The 23,289-nt window shown below is 35.5% G+C and overlaps 1 protein-coding gene and 1 long non-coding RNA gene across 4 annotated transcripts in view; both read right to left on the bottom strand.

The window, feature by feature from the left end:
• The window catches only part of ZFPM2 (zinc finger protein, FOG family member 2), a 317,757-nt gene that overhangs the window by 170,116 nt on the left and 124,352 nt on the right, over nucleotides 1–23,289 (bottom strand). The gene's annotated exons all lie outside the window — the stretch shown is intronic.
• Nucleotides 7,901–17,711, bottom strand: LOC138066059 (uncharacterized). Of its 2 annotated transcripts, XR_011139254.1 has the most exons (5): nucleotides 15,824–17,711; nucleotides 11,591–11,749; nucleotides 10,002–10,209; nucleotides 9,831–9,884; nucleotides 7,901–8,560 (listed from the first exon to the last, which is right to left on the bottom strand). It is a non-coding gene; the product is annotated as an uncharacterized lncRNA (long non-coding RNA). The 2 variants fall into 2 exon arrangements; XR_011139253.1 differs by lacking the exons at nucleotides 11,591–11,749; nucleotides 15,824–17,711 and having other exon boundaries at nucleotides 10,002–11,300.

The raw sequence follows: 23,289 nt of genomic DNA on the forward strand, positions 1-23,289 counted from the left end.
AGGAGCATGGAGATGGCACCTCATCATCCTCTCGGAGCTGGATGATGAGGGGTTATGTCTTCCTCTCCTTGGTGGTCTTGGCGTATTTGCAAAGGAACAGGAATTGGAGCTGCTGGAGAAATGAAGGACGAAAGAAAATAACATCCAAATCTCTATGCCTCAGTTTACCCATAAGAGGAATGATTTTAACAGAACTCTGTAAAGCTCTGGGAAGCAATTTAAGCTCTCCTATGAAAGGTACTGAAGAGTATGTTTTCAAACAATGTGGTGGTTGTGAACATGGAAGGCTTCTGCATTTTAGATCTCCCCAGCATATTTTCATATACATTAAAAAAAAAGTCTTTTTTTCAGATTTAAGCTGTTGTATCATCACTTTATGTAAACAGTAAATTTTTAAAAAATATTCACATCCTCTTCAATTCACTTATTATCTCAGTAATATGGTGTTACTTGTTAGTGGAGTTAGTTAATTACAGAAATCTGGTTACAAAATGTCACACTAACTACTCAGTAATCACAGAGCTCTAGATGGATAATCCTTTGAGCTTATTTTTACATGGTTAGTTTAAATCATTATTCTGTGATAACCAACCTTATGAAAAAAAGGATTATATAGGGTTGGAAAAGTTTCATTTCCAGAGTTGAAAAAGAAAGAGGAATATTTTCATCCATAGGATGAGCAAAGAATCAGCTATGGAAACTAGTTTATCTGGTGCCTAGAGTACTCTGTCTCTAATTCTTTTCTCTAAAATCATTTATATATTTCCTGTTGTATATAATCAGTAATAAATCCAAAAGAAAGGATAGACAGTCTAGCATTTTAATTGTTAAAAGTATTCCATTATGTAGTGACCAACTGCAGCAACGTGATACCAACAGGATTTATAATTTTGCAGAAACTGGGGTTGAGGCTTTTTTCACCTCTGCATAATATCAGATGCGTAAGTCCCACTTGTAAATAATTTTGAATTCAAGAATGCCACTGTATTTTTTCTAGAAGTAAATATAGTTTGTAGAGGGTAATATGAATTTTCATAATCAATACTTTATCCCCCCTGAAATCACCTTTTGGAATCAGCTTTATAATGCTTTAGAAATACGAGTCAAGAAGTGTATAAAATATGTAAAATATTTTATCATCATCTCTACTTTCTGATGGGGAAGTGAGATATATAGAAGTTAAGGTCAATATCTTCATATTTCAACATATAAAGTATCTATATTCATTTGGGGACTCAGCCTGACTCTTGCAGCCTAGATTCTACCTCTGTAACCAGTGACTGAAAAGGAGCCCAAATCCTGTATGGCCTTAATGAAAAATTCAGTCTAAATGAGAAGTTTAGGGTCTCACAGAGAGTCAGTGCTGGCAACAGAATTAAGATGTCCCAACTTCCTCTAGCAGTTGCAATCATTGCTTCTGAAATTTCGCAGAATGCATATATAAAACTCATTATTCTCAAGAAGTAGGGAAGTATTTCTGGCAAGGAACATCCATTAAATAGGCAATGTCAACATAGATCAAAGGAATTACAAGTCAAAATATATCTGGGCTACAGAATTATTTTGTCTTTGAAGCATTAAAATTGCCCCTCTACTATGATGTTTAAAAATTAATAAGGTCAGTTCACAGCAGCTTATTATCTTTTAAGAGTAAAGTACTACTAGAATATAGGAACAGAAGTCTACACTGTTACCAAGATGGAGTATACTGAGCAGCAACAGTACACAGCAAATGAACACAATGAAAAGGCTGCAAGTTGACACCCTTCGTTTCCTTGCTGATAAGCTTGGTATCTTCTAAAATAAAATAAAACAAAACAGAACAACTCTCCTAAAAAATCTGCTCTTTCTCTTCCACTCTCACAAAAAAATTACATACATCAACCCAAACATCTCGAGTGAAGAGAAAATCTCTATTTTAGCCATGACTACAACTTTAATGTAAAGATACTTTTCAACTTAACAATCCCTTTCTGAAAGGCAGAGACAATTTGACGTACAAGGAATCTCAGAGAAGGATAGTTTTATGGGTGAAAGGTACTCTACCATTTTTTCTTTTTTTTTAAATTTTTTTAATCTCCATTAACACTGCACATTAAAAGGGTATATAATATATCAACCTAAAAGGATAAAACAATCTAGGCAAAAAATAGCACTTTTATATACCCAAGGGCATAACTAACTATTTCAAAATCAGGTCTTCAAACATTAGAAAAGGTCTGAACTTCAGTGTTGCCTCCTTAAGCCTTGCACCATCCTTTTGCAGATTGCAGCACTTTATCATAAATGCCTGATTTCTGTCCTGTCTCCTGTCCCACTGGACACTGGCTTCTTTTCCAGACAATCTACCACTTCCCATCTCCCTATTGCCGAAGTGACTTCACTGTTTCCTTTCATATGAGTGGCAAGTATTGGGTTATACTCAAGTTCCCAGTGATAGCTTCCAACAATATCCAAATGTAGATGTCTGAAAAACAGTAAGAATAAGGCAAAAATGCTTCCCTTCTCAGAACTGGTTTCTAGACTTCTGTCTTCCCCTGTCAATCACAGACCCTTTGCCAACCAAGTCTAATCTCCCCCTTCAGATTCTCAAAAGCTGTTTCCTGCCATCATCAGTTGCAATCCAGGAGCGCACAGATTTCTGACAAATATCTGTATCTTGTCCCAGGCATCAGATACCATTCTGAGTCCAAACGTTCTATTTCCTTGACTGCACCTAGTCAGAGAAGCATGGTGCTCCACAGCAGACTAATTCATTCTGCAGAAAAACTGTTTATGACTCAGTGTGGACATACTCAGCATACTGGGGAGACTCAACAATAGCTGTGGCACTAGCATCTTTCTTACTATGTATGTTTATTACACTATTTCTTTTCCTTGCACCTCTGAAAACACTATCCTTGATGCACTCAATAGATATTTCAAAAGATCTTATCTTCCAGTCCACAGACAGAATCTCCTCAATGACCTCTTCTTCCAAACACTAGTATTTGGACAGCTATTAAATGAATGGTTTTTACAATAGCACCACATCTAGGTGTGAAAGTAGATTTCCATGAAGAGAACATTACAGCATTCCAGTGCTCAGTGATGAAGAAGTAATAGCAACGTCACGCTTCTCATCTGGAAATAAGAAGTTCAAACTTTTATCATGAGTAGAAGCTTAATAAAACATAGGAAAATGTTTATTTTCACTATCTAATCAGGTGCCCTTCTTCAAATAAATACACATTTCCCTATTCTCAATTTTTTCTTCAGAACAGATAGATGCTTTTAAGTCTCTTCTCAAAACCATCAAAAAATTCCTAAACTATCTCCAAGTAATGCTAGCAAACTTTGAGGTACTGCGCCTGAATTAGGCTGCACCCTCTTAGAAGGCAGGGATCACATTTCATCTGTTTCTAAAAGTACCAACCACACTGCCTGGATTAGATAAATAATAATACAATTGAAATAAACTAAGGATATATCCTAACAGCAAGATTAAATGAAGACTAGTCACCAAATAAAAAGGAGGATGTTGCCTGGATGATAGCAGAGAAGCTAAAAATATGGTCATTTGGGGAAATGATTAAACAACGGATCTCATATTATATGTTACTCTTAAGCTGAAACTAGAAAGCACGTAGACTTAAGAACAGCATTTGTCTTTCAAATGGCTGTAGGAGCAAGGTCATGCCGAAAGAAAAGGAAATTCCATGTTCGTAAACTTTATACTGACTTAAAGTGGACAAAGAAGAAAGCATTAATAACATGAAGAATAATTTTATACTAAACCGCATACAAGTTTTATATTCTTTTCACACTTTTTGCAAGCAAATATTAAATATGTTAGTGCTCTAAATAAAAAGATCATTTCATAGAAGAAATAAGTCAGAGCTATGTCTGGGTTGTATCATTAACACCTTCATTTACACACACACAGATGAAAATATATGCATAAATGTAAATAATTGTATGCAGCTTATAAAGTCTTCAACTCTGCCAGAAATGACCATGGTATGTTTAAATACTTTCCATAAGCTTATGCTGCTTTTTCCTTTGGGTGACCAAAAAAAAATACTAGAAATTGTTTTACAAAATTAGAGATAGATGGATATTCAAAAGGCAGTACCTAAGAAATACCTATAAATCGATAACTCAAACCTTTGCTATCTACTACATAGCACTTTCTCACACCCATCATAATAAACAGTTCCAAGAAGCAATCGCATAAAGGAGATATATATGCATTTCAGAGAAAACCCAGTCTTGCAGCAAACACACTACTCACAATCTTGAAAGATCTGGCCTTGTTTAATTGGATCTCAGCCTAACTCCTACAGAACTTCCAAAATCATTCATAATCTCTCTGTTACTCTGAAGTACTAATACTTCCTTTCGCTCACATTTTATTGATTCGTTTTTCAGACAGAAAGCAACCCAGAGAGACTGTGGAGACAATAATTGCGTGTGTATATGTAGATATACATACATATATATATATATATATATATAAACACACACACACACACACACACACACACAAGTATAGTATCTAGGAGAAAAAGAGCCTTGTATCAATAGAAACTAAGAGTTTCTTAGGTGAGCTAGTAATACACACAGCAAAATATATTCTACCCTGGCATCTGAAAGGGATATCCTTTTCAAGTATGCTGTACCTCTTTTGTTTCCAGCAAGTAGGCTTGCAATGGGGGATTGATTATGTTTCTGATACATACCCCATATCATTTTTGAGCACAGTTAAAACAAAGCTCAGTCACTGTATCTTCTGAATAAAGTAAAAAGACGGACAGAAAGAAAGAGAAGACTACTTTAATATAAATTATTTGAAGTTTAAGGTCATTGTTCTCATTTTAGAATTTATCTAAATTATCATTTCATTACATACTTTTACTCTTGAAAGAGTTATGATCAAAAATTTGTTTATATAGAAGAAAAGAATACTTGTTTACATACTTTTTTAACACTTAGATATACTCAAAAAATGGCAAATTATATTATTTGAAATCTTAAGAAGTGCAATTGTTCCAAAACATTACATGCAACACAAAGAAGAAAACCTTTCACTCCACAGAACAATTACTACCTGCCACTGAAACATACACAAATATCATTTTATAATTTGTTCTTTTCCTGCTACAAATATTTTGACCAACGAAAATTATCTGTTTCAATGGCAGCCCACTCATTGCTGCCATTCCAGGACAACTACATTACCTATTTTTCATCCTAGTGTAGATTCTTCAGTGATCCTGTTCAGTTTTATAATCATGTACCTTTCTTTGACTTTTTTCACAATCATCCATTTAGACCTCCTGACAACAAAACAATAGCAGTGCATACAATACAATTACTGCTGTTCTTTGCTCTCATGAACAAATGTAGTAAAACCTGAAACAGCAAATCAACGTATACGCTTAGTAACTAGTATAATGATGGTACGAAGAGGCATGCAAATCAATATTAAGATTGTAAGTACAGGCCTTAGGTTTGTCAGCCGTTTCTAGTAGCCGCTTATATTTTGCGCATTTATGGAGCACTTAGAAAAATAAAATTGTTCTCTTTGTAACCTACAAAACAGCACATACAATTATTGTATCAACAATATATTTTCTGTAACCAAAAAGCCTTAAGTATTTTCATGGAGAAACAGAAGTATCACATCTCACCTGTCCTAAGTCAAGATAGCTTGGTATAAATAGTGTAGAATTTAAAAGCGCTATACAATAAAGATACCAGTGTCTGACAAAACCATTATTTCACAGAGAGGTATGATACTTTTCTCACAAAGGCAATAAAAAGTAAATTTCACCCTGCACCGTACATAAAGAACAGTTAAAATGAAAAATTTGTGGTGTGACATTCCATGTTGTTAACAATATAGGCAGATCAAGATAAGTGGGTGGATTTGGATCATCGTGAGAAGACACAAGGCCATATTTGCTAGTCTATTATGTCATGCTTCTTGAATTCACGAGCCCAAGAGTGCAATAACTTTTTGTGACTTGATGGAGAAGTTACATTTTATACAAACTCTAAACACACAGGCAAGATAAATGAATTAAAACCAGCAACCATATTGTTTCTTTAAAATGTTGTTGAGTAATATAGCATAAGGATAATTCTGAAGTCTAAAGCATAAAACTGTTCAGAAAATAGTTCCAAGCAATGGAAAGCAAACTGTGACTGCCAGATGATTCACACACCAAATTGGTCCCTACCTGTATAAACCATAACGGTAGGAGAATATGAATAAGAAAATAATATTTAAGAGATTTTTTGAAAAGTGAAAAGGGATCACAGCACCAACATCACATACACTCTGACAGGGATAATCACATACAATTGACAGCTGACTCCGAGAGCTGTCTTCTTCTAAAAACAACTCAGCCCTTTGGAAGGGTCAGAGCATTTTAGGAGCAACGGTTGTTCATATTTCCCTTCAATCATTCCTATTCAAAACATAAGTAGTTTAAAAAAAAAAATTGTTCAAATAAAAATTTTAAGAGAAAACGGTGGCAAGGTTGTTAGAAAATGCTATAGTTCTATCCAAAACTTTTCACCTGTTTCTGTAAGACCAACAAGTCATACATACCAGTTGCTTTGACGTAATTTCATTTAACTTTAATCAGAAAAATGTATGCATTTTTGCACTTTTAAACCTATGCTTTAATGATATGCTAATTATACAGTTGAGATGATCTGGAAAGAAATCCATTTGCACTGATGATATAAGGGAGTGACAGTACAATTTACATTAAGAAATGTTTTCTCATTTTTCTCAAAAATTGGTTTGCACTCATCCGGAGAAATCTAAATTCGTCCAACAGGCATCTCTCCCTACTTTTCCATGGTTACTAAATAACATGACAATCTTAATGATGAACAAGAAGTGCATAAAGCCAGGTTACAAAAGCTCCTCTGGACACAGGTAGATAGGCAGCCAACATTTTCTTTTATAATCTGATGAAATAGACCCTTATTGTACAGAAAATATCAAAATGCTAGTAGCACACAATTCACTGCATAAGATTATTCCAAACATTTTGAATTAGCTATTCCAAATTCACTAAATTAGCCCCAGGGGTAGTTGGCCAGGCTACATCCCCTACTTTGAGGGAAGACTGCTAGCTGTAGAGATACATACCGTAAGGTTTTCCCTTTCATTTTTGGCTTCGTTCACACACCTTAGTTTACTACAATTTATCAATAATATACCACAGCGTGTTTTCGACACACATTTCACTGCCACATTAATACCAACCTTTATAGAATAGTCGGAGCTTGAAAAAGAGTGATCAGTTCATCGTGACTTTCCTTGCAGTGTTCAAAGGATATGGGCTGCATTCACAGGGATGGCCCAGGAAGAATTCCTCTTCTGAGCACACTACTCTCTACTATTCCTGAACAACAAACACCTAAGCACTTAAACTTTGAGGGCTAAAAATTGTCTTGTTTTATTCATTTGATTCATAGCTATCTTGCCAGATATGTTATTAAAAAGCACATCCGTAACTTACCCTCAGAACTGAAACTGGTATGTTTAATTATGTTGTGGAGTCATGGGGAAATACAGAAAATATTTCCCAGTTTTTTGGGAATATATAGCTCTGCATACATATACACCATTGTTTGAATGTGGTCATAGTATTTCATGCAATATTAAACCCGTATCTATGCATAGCAGAGATAAACATGATATATTGCAACTCTGTGTTACAGATAAGAGTGATTAGTATTTTCTTAGACATCATATGGCCTAAAAAAAGTTTGGCATCAAGAACTGCAGATCCAGAATTTTTCAAGATTACTGAAAATAGTGGACAAAATAATCGAAAAAGATCTAAGAGGACAGGTAGTTCAACTAAATGATCACAGACTATCACACCGACAACTTGCACTTTTATCAACAACAGAGGTTTATTTAAATAATTTAGAGTCAAACAACTAAATATTTCCATCAGATACAACTTGAATTTTGGAAAGAATATTTTGGCTATGAGAACACTACCTTCAGATAACCTTTTAGCAGCTTCTATTCATATTATAAATATATTTCTCACAGGGAAGAACAGAATTTGAACATCAAATTAAAACTAGTATTATTGGGAGATTTACAAAAAGTGGGAAGATAGAAGCACGGAAATCTGAGGCTAAAAAACATGCCATCATAATATAATTCTACAAAACAAAGATGAAGTTAATCTGAAGCCTAGGAAAATATCAAGATTCTAATTGACCTCAGCAGGTTTTGGATTAGGTCCTGCACCTTCAGCATGACGGCTCAGTGTAATTTTGCAGTGTTCTTAAAGAAAGAATGCTCACCCAATTATCACTTAACCTTCCCTCAGTTTTTTAATTTCCACTGAAACTGAGGTGTCTTGAGTTAATCTATGCAGTCACTTCCTTCTTTCCATAAATATGTTTTCAAAGGACTTGTATATGCAAAAGTAAGTTTTAATAGTCACTACGCTCTTCCAAAAACAACACAAAAGGAATTTTCCCCAAATTCTGTAATGATTTTCTCTGGAATATTTTAGGATGATGATTGTGGGCTCTGCAAAGAAAAACATAGAGGAAATTAGTGGTAATTTCCAACACATATATAACATTCATTACATCAGAACGCTTTGACCCTTACAATGAACACCACTCACACAAGGAAATAGCCTCAGCTTCCTCAGCTTGACAGTGGGATGGAAGAGGTGGAAGACATTAATGGGCCTCTTTAAAGATCAACTGAAAGATTTGCTTTAGAATTGAGTGTATTCTGAAAAATTTAAATTCTAAAAGCTGTAATTTGATTTTCACATCACTGGAATGGCTTCATAATTGATGAGGCCAGTGTCTTCTCCGTGGTGCCCAGCAACAGGACAAGAGGCAACGGGTACAAACTGAACCACAGGAAGTTCCATCTGAATCTGAGAAAAAACTTCTTCACTGTGAGGGTGACAGAGCATTGGAACAGGTTGCCCAGAGAGGTGGTGGAGTCTCCTTCGCTGGAGATATTCAAAAGCCGTCTGGACGTGATCCTGGGCAATATGCTCTAGGTGACCCTGCTTGAGCAGGGAGGTTGGACGAGATGATCTCCAGAGGTCCCTTCCAACCTAAACGATTCTGTGATTCTGTGATTCTGTGATAATTACAAAACTTTTTCCCAAAAAATTAAGGATTCTGTTGTAGCTCTGTTACCTACATTTTCTGGAAGAAAGTGTTTGTGTTCTAGGCACAGAAAAAGTTTTCTTTTTTTTTTTTTTCCAGCAGTTTGGGATGCCAACAGCTTGACAGCTACTGACAGCTTAACAGCTCGTTGATTCCCACTCCATTCCACTGAACCTGAAAGCTATCCTCTAGAAACAGCGAATTTGATCAGTATTTCAACCTAAACACTTCACTGTTTCAGGCTTCATAGGCAGAAAAATAGTATGATAAATTAGACTCTGTATATCATGTCTCTGTTCACTTTCCTGGCACTATCTGCTTGAAACTAAGAGAAGTCATATTCTGCCAACTGCTGTATCATAGTCATTTTAATGATACAAAAGCATGTACAAAGAATAAGCTGAGGATAACTTCACAGCTGTTGTTCTCCCCTTGGTCCACCTACTTTTTTGTTTGTATACTTTTTTGTTTTACAGGAGAGATCCTTAAAATGTTTGCAGAAGTTGAAGACATAATAATTCCAGCAAAAAAATAGCAATAAAAATCTGTATTTATAATGGAGAACAATGCTAGAGGCAATGGGAATTCCAGAAAGTACATGAACATTTAAAGTGTTCCTATTATAGTTATAGTCTTGTGATTCAGGCACTGTCATTCAGACATACCTGACAATCTTCAGCCCCTCTTCATGCAAGCTTGACTTTTCTGTTGCACTAGGTCTGTGAATTAGAGTAAGAGAAAAAAAAAAATCAGTTCCCATATAGAAGAAAGCCATGTCACCTGTATTCAACACCACAATGCTGACACTATACATATACATATATGCAAATGATTACCTGATTCATCTTGTCCAGTTCCAGAAAAGCAGGCTGCTGTGAGTTTTCTACCTAATACCTCTCATTTTGGCATTTCTGCTGCATTACTGGCAGCCCCAGATAGGAGGGTATCTGATGTGCAGGACTCCATCAAGTGAAATTCCAATTTGGCCTTTTTATCTCATGAGTGTTGGACTCTGCACAAGTAATAATACAAAATATCTCTCACCTGCAAATGATTTACAATAACATAATCAATGATGTATTTCCTAAGATCCACTTTAATGTGTAACATTCAACATGTGCAAATATTTTAAAAGAAAAAATGTCAACAAATTCCAGTCATTATGTTTTTTATATTACTGCTTTCTCTCCTTTCACATGTTTAAGGTCATAACAATTACACCAAAAAAAGATCATACAGAAGTTCACTTATACTACTCACTTACCAAAAGGCATTGCTAACAGAACATTTTCTTGGGTTCTGCCCCAGGACTCTAGGGTTTAAACTGCTGTGTTGGCCTTCACTTACCTATAAAGAAGAGTTGCTACCAATTATTTTATCTCATACACCCTGCACACCTCCTGTGCACAATGACATTTTTGAGGCTTTAAATCTCTTTGCTAAAGACACTACATGCAGATATGTGATGTGTTTGAGGCTTGTAACTTGTAGAAGGGAAAACAGAGGCTGGCTACGTGAATGTTTGTCAAAGGACTACGCTGAGGCAAGCAAATCACTCTGAATATCATGATATAAAATACACTAATGGAGAGTTATCAAGGGTTAGACAATGTATGGAAATTGTTATCCCACAACAGCATGTTCATATTTCCAAACCCTTAAATTTATAACATAATTTCTCCATGGTAGGTGATTTTCTTTCTCCTGTGCTGCACATTATTAATTAGAGAACATGATTACATTGTAAATCAGAGACCATGGGCCAGAAAGGGGGATGAAGAGAAGGGTTATATGGGCTACTTGACCCTGCCCCACCTCTGTATCTCCATATTACATACATATGAAAGGAAGTGTAGGAGGAAGAAAGAAGCAACTTAGTGGGGGCTCCAGTAACTTTTCTCCTCTTCCTTGGGAGCTTGTGTGTGGGTGTGCATGCGCATATATGTGCATGTTTGTGTACACACATTAAGCAGGAATAAGACATGTGTGTTCCTACATTTCCTGGCTTCATTTCTTATCTGTTCCCTTCTCTTTTTTTTGCAGCTAATGTTGCTTCTTTCAACAAAACACACCTCTTACTATCAAAACCTCCTTACTGTTACAAGTATAAACTTTTATTTATACAATAAACCAAAATGTTCCTACCCACTTCCCACTATGCAGAGCATCATTCCCCCCCACCCTTTTTTTTTTTTTTTTGCAAAGGTCTTCTGGTTTTCTTCTTTCTTCTCCTTCAGTTCAAGTCTCACCTCCACAGACCTTTTTTCTGGTTTCTACCCAGTCAGTATTAGAGAATCCTAAAATTCATTACTTGATTCATTACTTGATACTTTGATTACCCTAGTAGTACCAAAGACCTTGCAACCTCAGGCGCCAGAACCTTTGCCTTACAAACACCTCCTCCGCATCATTCAAGGTCACCTACCCCTCAGTCTCCCAACATCACAAGGTTTTCATGCTCCAGACTCCTGGTTCACTAAGCTGCAAATCCAAACAGCCAAACTCTTCTCCTCTAGTATTTTCCTTGCATCCCATTTCTGAAGCTGCGTCTTGTTCCTGCTCTCTCCCTTCCTGCAGAGCTGAACTGGCAGAGCAGATAGGAATGGTAAGTTTTTAAAACTTCCCTTTATTCATCTGCACACAAAACTATTTTATACTAAAGAACAGGGCTCCACAGCTGCATACACTCTTACTCCACAGAGCAAATCATCAGTCCTATGTGAAGAACCAGATGCAAGTTTCATCAGCAGCTTTTTAACGTGAAAAGATTTTCTGAGGCCAAGGTAACGGTGCTTACTGCTCGTGGGCCACTAACTTGTTTGTGAGAGATCAAGAAATGAAGAGTTCAGTTGCAGATAATAACAAAAAGTAATTTAAGTAATAGCTAGTTTTATTTAATACACTCAGTACTTAGTCAATATACTGTGTACTGTATATACAATCTTTAGAAACTCTTTTCTTAATCTTCCTTACTTTTGTTACTTTCCTCTTAAAGTCCTTCACTGTTTTAGTACTTGATATAGAAATATGCTGGTAAAATGTAATTCGCCATGTGGGTCCACTTGACAGCAAATAGACCTAAAAATTCTAGTAAAACTGTATGCAGCTCAAATAGGAACAAGTATCTTGACTTTCCCCTTATTCAATTCAAAATCCTTAACAAATACATGTGTAATTTATTATTTTTCAATATTAATATTTTCAAAAGTTTTTCTCTATATGGATTATTTATGTTTTTCTAAGGTCAAAACTCATTTTTTCCTTTCACAGTTAGCCATTCTAGGTATCTTTGCATGACTTTTCTTTCAATGACCTTTGCAATTACTTCTAAATTTTCATTTATATGCTCTTCATCCCTGTCTTCAAAATCATAATCAGTTATGGCAACATGCAACTTGCTTCTCCACAAAAATTTTGATAAACTGTAGTTTAGAGATTGCCAGGTATTTACAGTACTGCGGCTAATTTTAACCTGTATGGAGTTTTCATGTCCACAGAGTTAGATTTAATGAGTTTGAAGAATAAGACTGTGTAGAACAGTTCATCAAATATTTTATTAAAATTTAAGCATATTAAATATTTTTCTTAGTATTGACTCATGAATTTTAGAGCTCTATCAGAAAAAGATAACTATTTTTGCCTGGCAAGATCTGTCATCTCTCCTCATCTCCGCATCATAAAAGCACCCACAGTATAGTCTCTAGCCATTGTACACTTTTTTACAAATCATTGGAAAAAATAATGTAAGCCCTTAAAACAAATTATTTTTGCAAATGGTAGAAGTTTGATGCCTTGCTCTGAACACTAAGAAATTTGTTTCAAAAAGAGCTAGTATAGGAAGGGCGGTTCCAGAAACAAAAGCTTTCCACTGTCAGTGCATTTCTACAGTCTCATGTTTTTCATATTCTCGGGACCATCAGTAATTTCAGCTGCTGTAGTGGCAAATAAAAAATAAAGCAAATAATAAAAATTAATAAAGTAAATTCCACCTTTAAATCACCACTTTGTGTTGAACAGCCAAACAAATGAAGAGACTATATAGTCTGTGAAAGATTGACACAACATATTTTCTGCAGCTCACACTGCCAAATTGATGAGTATCCTTCACCGATACCCTGGTAAGAATGCCCTGCAGATTACTCTTTCTTGGGTCTTAACCACTTGAAATAAATAACATCATCAAATGCAGTGTAACAATACACCGATCAATCTACATTTAGGCCTGTCTAGGCGTATCTGTTCATGAAAAGGACCTACCTCTTTCCTCCTGGTGACACCTGCTGTTCTCCTCTCATTCAGCTATGCATTTTGAAGGGTAAGCCAAGGCTATTCTGACATCCCGTCTATTGTATTAGGAGTTTTGGGTTCTCTGCCAAGTCCTTGAACCATGTTTAACGCCACTGATCCATCACAAGTGTGATAGTTTACTTAGATTTAGTCTCTGTTTAAATTTTGGCAACTGGAATCAAAGACCACTTAAGTAGCTATTACACAATCAGGAAACATCACACAGTAAGACTATGAGGCTGCTACATCTACCACAGCCTTTTAATTTTAATTTAAAGATTTTTACATGTTGTCAGTTAATACACGTCCTTTGCAAGCATGATAAAGCTCATGTTTTCAATATTCCAGAATGTGATTGCTGGAGCTTCCCCTCATTCCGCTCCATACTGCAGAGCCTGGAAATGGCAATCAAATATTGCAACTATAGAAGTTAAGATACTTTGTATAATTTGCAGGAAGTATAAACCCATTTCAATATTTTTTGAGATTTTCAAATGAAAAATTTGTAGATTTTTGTGTTATATCCTAGGGCTGCGGGTCAATTCGGTAGGCCTATGGCAGGCCTCTTTTCCTCACTGTAAATTTTGCACAATGCCATGTGCACAACATTTCCAGACGATTTCATCATAATTATAGATTGATATTTGAACACATTGTACCACTGATCCTAGCTCTGCGAAACAAAGCCTACTTGTGCAAAGCAATGGGAGATTTCTTAGCTACACCAATAATTTTCACTGACCTTTCCAACTCAAATAAAAACTCAATTACTATGTAATCTTAGAGTTTCAGCTAATAAAAATGTAAAAGTAATTTTAGAACCAAAAGCATTTCTTGAGTTGTATTGTTAATTAATAAAAGTGCAGTTGACATAAAAATATACTTTACAGTTCCTCGAATGTAACAGATGGTTGTTCTTTCTCTTGAAAAATATGAAAACGTTGTCTTACTCTTCACAAACAGTCCATCCATAAGCTTATATTTCAAAAGAGTATGATTAAAGACAATATATTCCCATATATTATTCATGTTCCCATATATTATCATGTGAACAAGGAAAAGAAGTATGTAATATCAAATAAACTCTCACTTATCCTCAGTTTCACCTCACCATCATATATATCATAAAATATTCATATCCCTGTACTGCTCCAATTTTAATTTCTCCCAAAGGACAATCCAGTTAGTAGTAAACTCTTCTCTAAAATATCAAAAAGTCACAACTGGCTGAAATAGAATATTTGCATGCCAAGCACAGAACGCAGTTACACATATATATGGATTTTATCCACATTGTCATTTGGTATTGGGGCAGTTTGACATAATTAGAGTAAGCTTTTTTTTTTTTTTTTTTTTAAACTTATTATTATAAATCTATTATTGAAGTACACAGCTCCAAGTCCTGCAGGGAATGTCACATATCCTCTAGATGTCTCTGGAGATTAATTCTGAGAACATTATAACTCTGAGCAGGATCCATTATAAGGAGTCAATCATACTATTAGCATTATAACGGTTCTTCAATATTCGCTCTCTTAGAAGAAACAAAACATTTTTGTGCTTGCAGTTTGGACTGTAAGCTACCGTCCCCAAGCAAAGTAAGCTGTGATTTTCTCTCAGCTGTGTTTCCATCTTGAGATTTACCTATGCATCTTACCAATGCTATTTATATTTGTTAATATTTTATTTATTTATAACAATATGCCACAGTTCTGCAATTTTCCTTGATGTAACCATAACAGAAACATGGGATGTGGGCAAAAAATGCATGGTTGAACTAGTTTACAATGTTAAGAATCTCCTTACTGATTTTTCAATACCCTTAGTATGATTACAGTAAAAAGTTTTAAAATGCAAATGGGCATATAATTTGAATGTAAACACTTCATGACTTTTGCATTTACAGCCACGCAGACAGAAAAATCCCTTGTGGTTACAGTTTTCTATAGTTTTATAAGTAGTTGTATCTTTGTTTCATACTAACTTCCACAGATGAAATATAGTCTACAGCATGTAGCAGAATCCTGGCAGCCTGCACTGGACAAAGACCTAAGTTGTCCAAAACCCACTGATGTCACTTTCCATTTATGTCAGTCTGCTTTGAACAGGCATATAGGAAACAGGCCCCAAGCAGCATGACTGCATTTGCACTGACATTCCCATCTGAGGGAACTGTAACCTTACAAACTAGAGAGACATGTATTTCGAGAACCATACTTTGGAGAGATGGCAAACAAAAACTTACATGTGCGTGTTGCACAGAGAAGAAGGTATACATCTATGCTTTCATAAGCTGTACATGTTATAGAATGATATTTGTTTGCAAGAATAAAAATGTCACCCATTGTATCAAACAGGAATCTGTACTTACTGAAAATAAGTCGCCACTCAAGAAAGAAGCCCAACAGCTTTTCAGTGTTTTTTCGTCTTCAGCCATTAGTAGTTGCCTTTATTTATGTTTTTCTTCATTAAAAATAGAACATCATCAGTAAAGAATGCAGTCAGTATAAAAAGATATGACAAAAAAATGGCATACTGCCTTTGGTCAAGATAGAGTAACACTCTACTTGGCATGGTATAGTAGTTACTAGCTAATATATAAACTCCTTAAAAGTAAATGTATTTCATTGGAGAAACAGTGATTTTAGCAACCTTGGTGATTCTCCTAAAATACGAATAGGGAGAAAAGAAAGAATAAAAAAGACACCTTTGATGAAAGATTATGTAGTCTTTACAATCGAGTAAATTTAGTTGCTGTTGCAGCAGAGGACTATGATAGGAAATTTTACAGTTGAAGGAGAAATGTCACAGTATTTTGATAAGGGAGCGATGAACTTTTTTTCCCTTGTGCCATTATCAAGGCGAAGTGAACAAAATACATCATTTATAACTCACTGCTCTACCATTATCTCCTGGTGAGACACTTGTTTTAAAACACACAAGGACCTTTTTTCTCTAAGACTAAAGCTCTCTGTGAGGCTCAGTCTTCCTTTATAACCATGAAAGAAAGTTGACACTTGTGTGGGCCAAAGTTTCCAGGCAACCACACAAGGGCACTTATACACCCTCCAGGTCACCCCTAGTTCTGAAGTACAGAGGAAGCGTATGAACAGTATATGTCCCTTTGATCACAGATACCATCTAGAACTGATGTAGAGAGAAAATCCTGCACTTTGGAAGAAAGGCACTATAGTCCGCTTAAAGCTTTTATTACCTAATATACCCAGAAAGGAAAGGTTAGCATGTTAGTGCAAAACTACTAAAATAATTTTTTTCTTAATAGCCATAAAACGCCACTGACGTTTAGTACTCTTGCCTTGGTATTCTTGCTCTCTCTTTTTTCTTTTTTCTTTTTTTTTTTTAGTATTAATCTTCAACACAGCAGCATGGTTGCTGTTACTGCACAACGTTCATTCAGTAAACCTGTACTCCAGCATGCAATTGTGGACTCGCAAAAAAGCATGTCAGCACGCCTACGGTAGTGGCACTGGGGAACACATGCAGAAAGACGTACAGAAAATTCCACAACCCTTCTCTACAAATATACCCAGCCCAAAACGTAAGTAGCAAACAACAAACACACCTTTTTAACTCATGGTGAATAAGATGGAGAATATTTTTAGTCAGAGTCTGGCGCTAACTAGTATCATCAAGGTTTGTTTTAGAATAATTGCACAGAGACTAAGTTATATCAGGAAACGACAAGGTGTAATATTCTGGAGACCTTCTAATTACTGCTCGTGTATTTTGTATGTTCAGTAGTGAGAAAGTCAGATTCAGCCACATAAAGTCAATTTAACTAATTTCTTGATAACAAATAAGAAGCTTGCTTCCAGAAATGACAGAAGATTTTACCAAAATCTTTAGATGATTTTGCTGCTCCTACATATGTGTTTAACAGCTCAAATGTTTTGCCTTGGCTGTTAACCCTAACGTATTTCCTGAATCAACGAGGAAAAAAGACACATTATGGGAGCAAGAAAGAGAACTCTAATATTAAAGAAAATAAAATGGACAGTTATTTGTTTACACTGAAACCATACTGCATGTATAATTCTAATGAAAAAATGAGGAAAAAAAGAGACTAAGTCTAATTACTACAAAACTGACTGCTTCAAGATAACTTTTAGATGCATGAATACAGGGTGTATATTTATGGAAACATTTATCTAACTACTGCAGCAGATAACAGAACCTGAATTAAACGTCACTTTCAGTTTCAGTTGTACAACAAAAAGTGAGAAGGAAAGCTATAGATTTTGAACTACTTATCAAAATTTTCATCTAGAAAGAGGTATTCACAAAAACCTACGCCCCCCCCCCCGGCAAATCAAAGCAAAATAAAATAGAACTATTTCCAGAATATTCTTTTTCTACTTAAATTAAAAGGGACAATCAAAGTTCTTCATCTCTTTTTGCTGACATCTTCTTTACTTTGGGAACTTCTCAAAAAGCCTGAATGTTTTCTCATAGATGAAATTTCAACTAAACGATGGCCTGATTAGTAAGTGCAAAAAACATAATTCACAACTGAATTATGAAAGTAAAGAAATGAGTTAATAAGGTAAACTTAGTAAGAGACTATGTGTGTAGAACGCATGCTGTTTCTATGTACACTCTCCTGTCCCCCACCGTCAAAAAAACAATCTATTTAAAATATTTATTTTAAATTTATTTCAAGTGTTTTGAAGGATTGCAACATATTTTCCCTTATGCCGTAAAATCACTTTTTGATTCACTCAGATGGATAGATGTTCGCAGCAAGAAATCTTATTTAGAAGTTAAGCCATGCAGGACTCTCAGTGAAATGAATTTAGCAACATATTCTTTCAAAGCCTTAACATAAGACCCATGATTTAATTGCCACACTCCAAAGCTGGTGGGCAGGTCAGTCTATTACTGATCTCTTGTACTTAACTTTGGTGGAGAGTGGTTGGTCTAAGACCAATGTAGTCTCTCAAAACAGGATGATAAGTTAATTTCCCAGTTATCACAAAATAACATATGATATTAGGTGGTAGCGACATGATAACTCCACTGGAAACAATGGTAATTACATAGTAAATCGTGTCAATGATACTGCATTATCTCCTAACTGTTCAATTAACTCGTGTCACCACTGCATACTATGTTTAGAAAGTTGCTGATGCAATATTTCCGTATCATAATTGCAAAGATAGTTGAACAAGATAGCACACTATAATTTTAGAAAGTTTCTAATATTACATGGTAAAACTATTTCTACCATGAAAAACAAACAAACACTGTCTTGAAGAATGATACCTTAAAAAGCAGACGATAACACCTGAAATGGAAATAGGTTGGCAAAACTATCTTCAAACTAATTACGATACTTCAATACACAAAATGAGACATTAATTGCATAAATTTAATTCCAACTGAGATTTAGTGAGCTAACCAAATGGTAAGAGTCATCAGCCATCATAAAAACAATTACCGCTTTAATTGCTGAAAAAAGTAACATCTCCTATAATGTGCAGGTAATCCAATAAAAAAGGATGTTTTTATAAATTAAGGGAATATACTTAAATTCTAAAAGAATGTGAACAAATTGAGCTTTTCTGCATTTCTCACACAATGCTGCACTTTCACCAGTGACAACTAGGCCTTCTCATTTTCACTCATACAAATCGAAAGTTCATTGAGGTTCAAAAGGCGCTACTAACTACTCTGACATAAAATGGAGTAAAATGCTGTCTTGTTATCGCCACGTAACAGTCAAGACTGCAGGATTGTTCTTTTTGAACAGTGTTCACGTTCTCTTCATCAACACGCCACTACTTCATAGTTCAACAAGGTTATTCTTAACAACTGTTTTTGTGAGTCCAGAATTAAATCATCAGCTTGTACCAATCAGAATTACAGCCAGATCTAGGCCAAGCCATATTAAAGGTGTTACACTTAAGGTCTTGCTCAAGGAATACTCAATTCTATGAATCAAATGTACCTTCTGAGTCAATCCCTAATTAAAGACCAATGTCAAAGTTTAAAAATCTCCATGGGATAGGGAAACTTTGGGACATAGGCTCCTAAGATACATGGGAGCTTCTGAAAATTTTGCAGGATATCTTCAACAGGAGACTTGTGGAAATTAAAGCACAGTTTGGAGTATATGGCAACATTTACCTGTGATGCAAACGTTTCTGATGCACGAAATTGTTTTTGTTGTATTTTTCAGTTTCCCCTTGTGACAATGATATTTCATACAGCTTGTTTAGATTTAGAACACCTCTTTCAAGGCCAGCTCCACCTACTTTTTCATGTCTGCTCATATGAGCTGTGTGGTTATAAGAATACAAAGGAATCTGCATGATTTTAGTGCATGACTCATTTCCAGCAAATCAACACACATACTTTCAATTTGTTATGCATGAGAGATGTGTAAAACTATAGACGCTTGAGCCTCTGGAGGACAAAATCAGCAAAATATGCAAGCGCTGTATCTAAATCATAGCGGAAGTTAAATTCTAATTTTAACACACAGACTGTACAATGAATTCACAAATACAGGAAAAGATTTTTAAAGTATCAGATCAGATCCTAGACCTGTCCTTGGTTATCCTGAAAAGCCTGTGCAACCTGGCATCACATATTTCCTTCTGTTAAATGTACCGCCACCCAGCATCGCATCGCTATGGATAAAAGTGGCAGGGAAAAGGTGATTATCTTTTTGCAAAAGCAGACAGAAGCCCGAACCGCACTCCTTGACAGACCCTCTAATTCCAGTTACCTGGGAATGGCAGTTTCCTTAGGGGATGGGTACTTACTCTGGGATGGGAGATGTGGACTTGGACTTGTGCGATGCAGTTTATCTAACTTTGGCACTACATGATGTACCATGTAACCATGGCATATAGGGGCCAAACTGTGCTCCAGAGTCTTGACATGCCATTCCAGGGACGCTTCCACTCCCCCTCCCCAGCAGCCTGCCTTCTCCCTGGCCCATAAAGCTGCTACTACTCTCTTGTGCACAGCCCTTCATCATGGCTTCATCTGAGGTTGCGGATGGTGCATTGGAAACAAATCATTGGCAAATAAGGAAATAAAATAAAAAATAAAAAATTTTAAACTCAGCCAAAACCTCTTCCAGAAAAGAAATGCCAATAAGGTAAGTTAAAAACTCCTCAAAAATCCAATCTCTCCCATGATAACGAGATAACTGAATTTACACTGTTGCTGGTCCAACATCCATTTAGACACAGAGTAAGAGTGCAAGTACAAAAGCAAGGGAATACACAGCAGCAAGAGTAAATGCATAAAGGAGGAGAAAAAGGACGTACTATTATAAATAATTTGGTAAGTTACTCTAAAAAATGTCTCCACATAAATAACTGGAAAAAGAGAAATCAGGTGCATTTTCTGTTCCTAACAGCAAAATATGAAGTGGATGAATTCCACACTGCTCCAAAGTGGAAGGCCTTTGGGGTTTTTCTTTATGCTGTTTGCAATGAACGTGTATTTCTTAATTTGGTAAAAATCTCTCTTAATATAAACATTCAGTTCTACTTTCTCAAGGCAGTTTGACTAAAAAGAAAAACACAATCAGAGAATGATTATGTGGTTCACTGTGCTGCCAACTTCTGGAACCAGCATATCATAATCACAGAAACACAAGGAAAAAAAAAGTTGGGTTGGGGGGGCCGGGTTTTGTTTGTTTGTTTTTGGCTCTACCGTCTTCCAGTATTCTGCATAGAACTTTTAAGAAACAAGACGCTTCTTTTGAATCAGATATCCATTATCAATTTGGACACAGAGTGTCTGAACCAGTATTATCTGCAAATGATTTATGAGGGCAGGTATTTCTCTACCTGAACATTTTAGTGAAACCATAAATATAAGTAAAGACAGAGGCTGGGATTCAAAGAGAAAGTCTTGAAAATATTTTATATGGGAAGCTACTTTCATCTGATGAAAATTACAATTCACCACTCCAAACCCATTTATGTAACTATTTTTTTTAATGTTTGTGTTTGCCAAAACTCTTTCTCAGTGATTTTTTATATAATTACTACAAATGCTTACAAATAAAATCTGCTGAACTAAGCCAGCTGATCAGATGTCCTCCCATTGAGTTCAACTAAGAACGTATCACAGCCTGAAACATAAGTCAGAAGAATGTATTTTAATATCAACTTCATAAAATCAGCACTTTCAACTGTTAATGAAGAATATCCTCAAAAATTCTTACAGAAGCAGAATTCCCTTTTCTGTTATGCAACCTATAACATATTCAGCTTCAGTAAGACATTTACCTACAGGATACATCCCACAGTCGTGGGATCAGTGGTGTTGATATTTCTTTCTCCTATCTGGAGAAGGATGGTTTTATGCGTCAGCTCTGTGTGGACAACCTACCCCAGGGTGGGCTAGGTATCTCCAGCTCCTTTTGCCTTCTCTTCTATACTCAGTTTGTACAGAGCTTGGGATTATACTGGAAGCACCATAGTGTACAAAATTTCAGAAATGGTTTAATGATAATTTTGATTTATATTAGGTTATTATGAATTTCCAACATGGTCTATTTTATGAAAAAGATAAAAAGAAAAAATATATTATCAATCAATTCTCTGTGGAAATGACATTTTTAACAGTTAATTTCATCTTCTGATGAAAGTTTTTCTGAGCTTTTTTTCATCCTTTATTTATTTGTGTTTATTATTTCTATGCACTCATTCCTGAAGTATTGTTAGTTGGATCAAAAAAATGTTCCTCTAAATTAACACAGAAAGAATTCTCTTTTATAGCACTATAAATGTGTTCAGCCAAAGCAAAGGTTACGGAAAAACATGTACATAATAAAATTCAATTGTTAAAACAGAAATTTACATATACCGATTTTACTGCACTACCTGCATTAGGACAGTTAGGTACACAGTCAACTAGTATGTATACATGCTAGAATATATTCTGTACTTACAGTTCTAATAACATATATATTAATAGCGTTTTCTGCCAGAAGATTTCAAAGTATTGGAAACATATAAGTGAATTAAGCATCATACTTTCCTATTCAAGATACAGAAATAATATTTTATTTATTTAACAACTAATAAACAGCATATATAAAATCTAATTGATAATCTTTCAATTTTGGGCAACTCAGGTTGCGCTTGACTTTAAAACTTGTTTATCCAATACATTTCTAATTCACCAATGAAGCCTAACAACTGTGCAAACTAGATCCTACAAAGCCAGAGCCGGGCATCTGAAGATCGAGGCCAAAATGTAAGCACTGGGGTGCTGCTCACCATCACAAAGGAAATAAATAACTCAGTATTTCTACCTCCAGTGTTAGGCTTTTACTATGCAAAAAAACATCTGTTTTCTATGCCATTCCTTTTGAAAACTGAAGAGAATAGAGAGTTTTATTTACATTGTATAAGAAAGAAGTATGCAACAAAGTATATAACACAGTAATGTGTTTATGATTTCTTTGCTTATACGATAACAAAGTATTTTGAAGTTCCCTCACAATAAATGCAATACTGCCCTAGCGATCCAGGGAAATAGCTACTTTTCACCATAGTGAAAACCCAGTTCGAAAGAACTGTAAGAACATTTATTGTGGAGGGGAATGTCTGAGTATGTGGCACATCCACGCTATTGGATGTAGAAGAGTCCATGCAAAGCAAAAGAAGAGCTCACAAACCTTCCATGCCCTTTTTTAGCTCATCACTGAATGGTGTTTTCACCTCAGAAACTCTAAACCTTTCTCATCAAAATACAAGAGATTCAGTCATGGCTCGTAATGCAGCACCAGGAGGAGGGAGAAATTAAATGACTAAGAACTGCTACAATAAGAGTGTAAATGGAAGA

This window comes from Struthio camelus, chromosome 2 (assembly GCF_040807025.1).
Source record: "Struthio camelus isolate bStrCam1 chromosome 2, bStrCam1.hap1, whole genome shotgun sequence".
In the NCBI taxonomy this organism is placed as follows: Eukaryota; Metazoa; Chordata; class Aves; order Struthioniformes; family Struthionidae; genus Struthio; species Struthio camelus.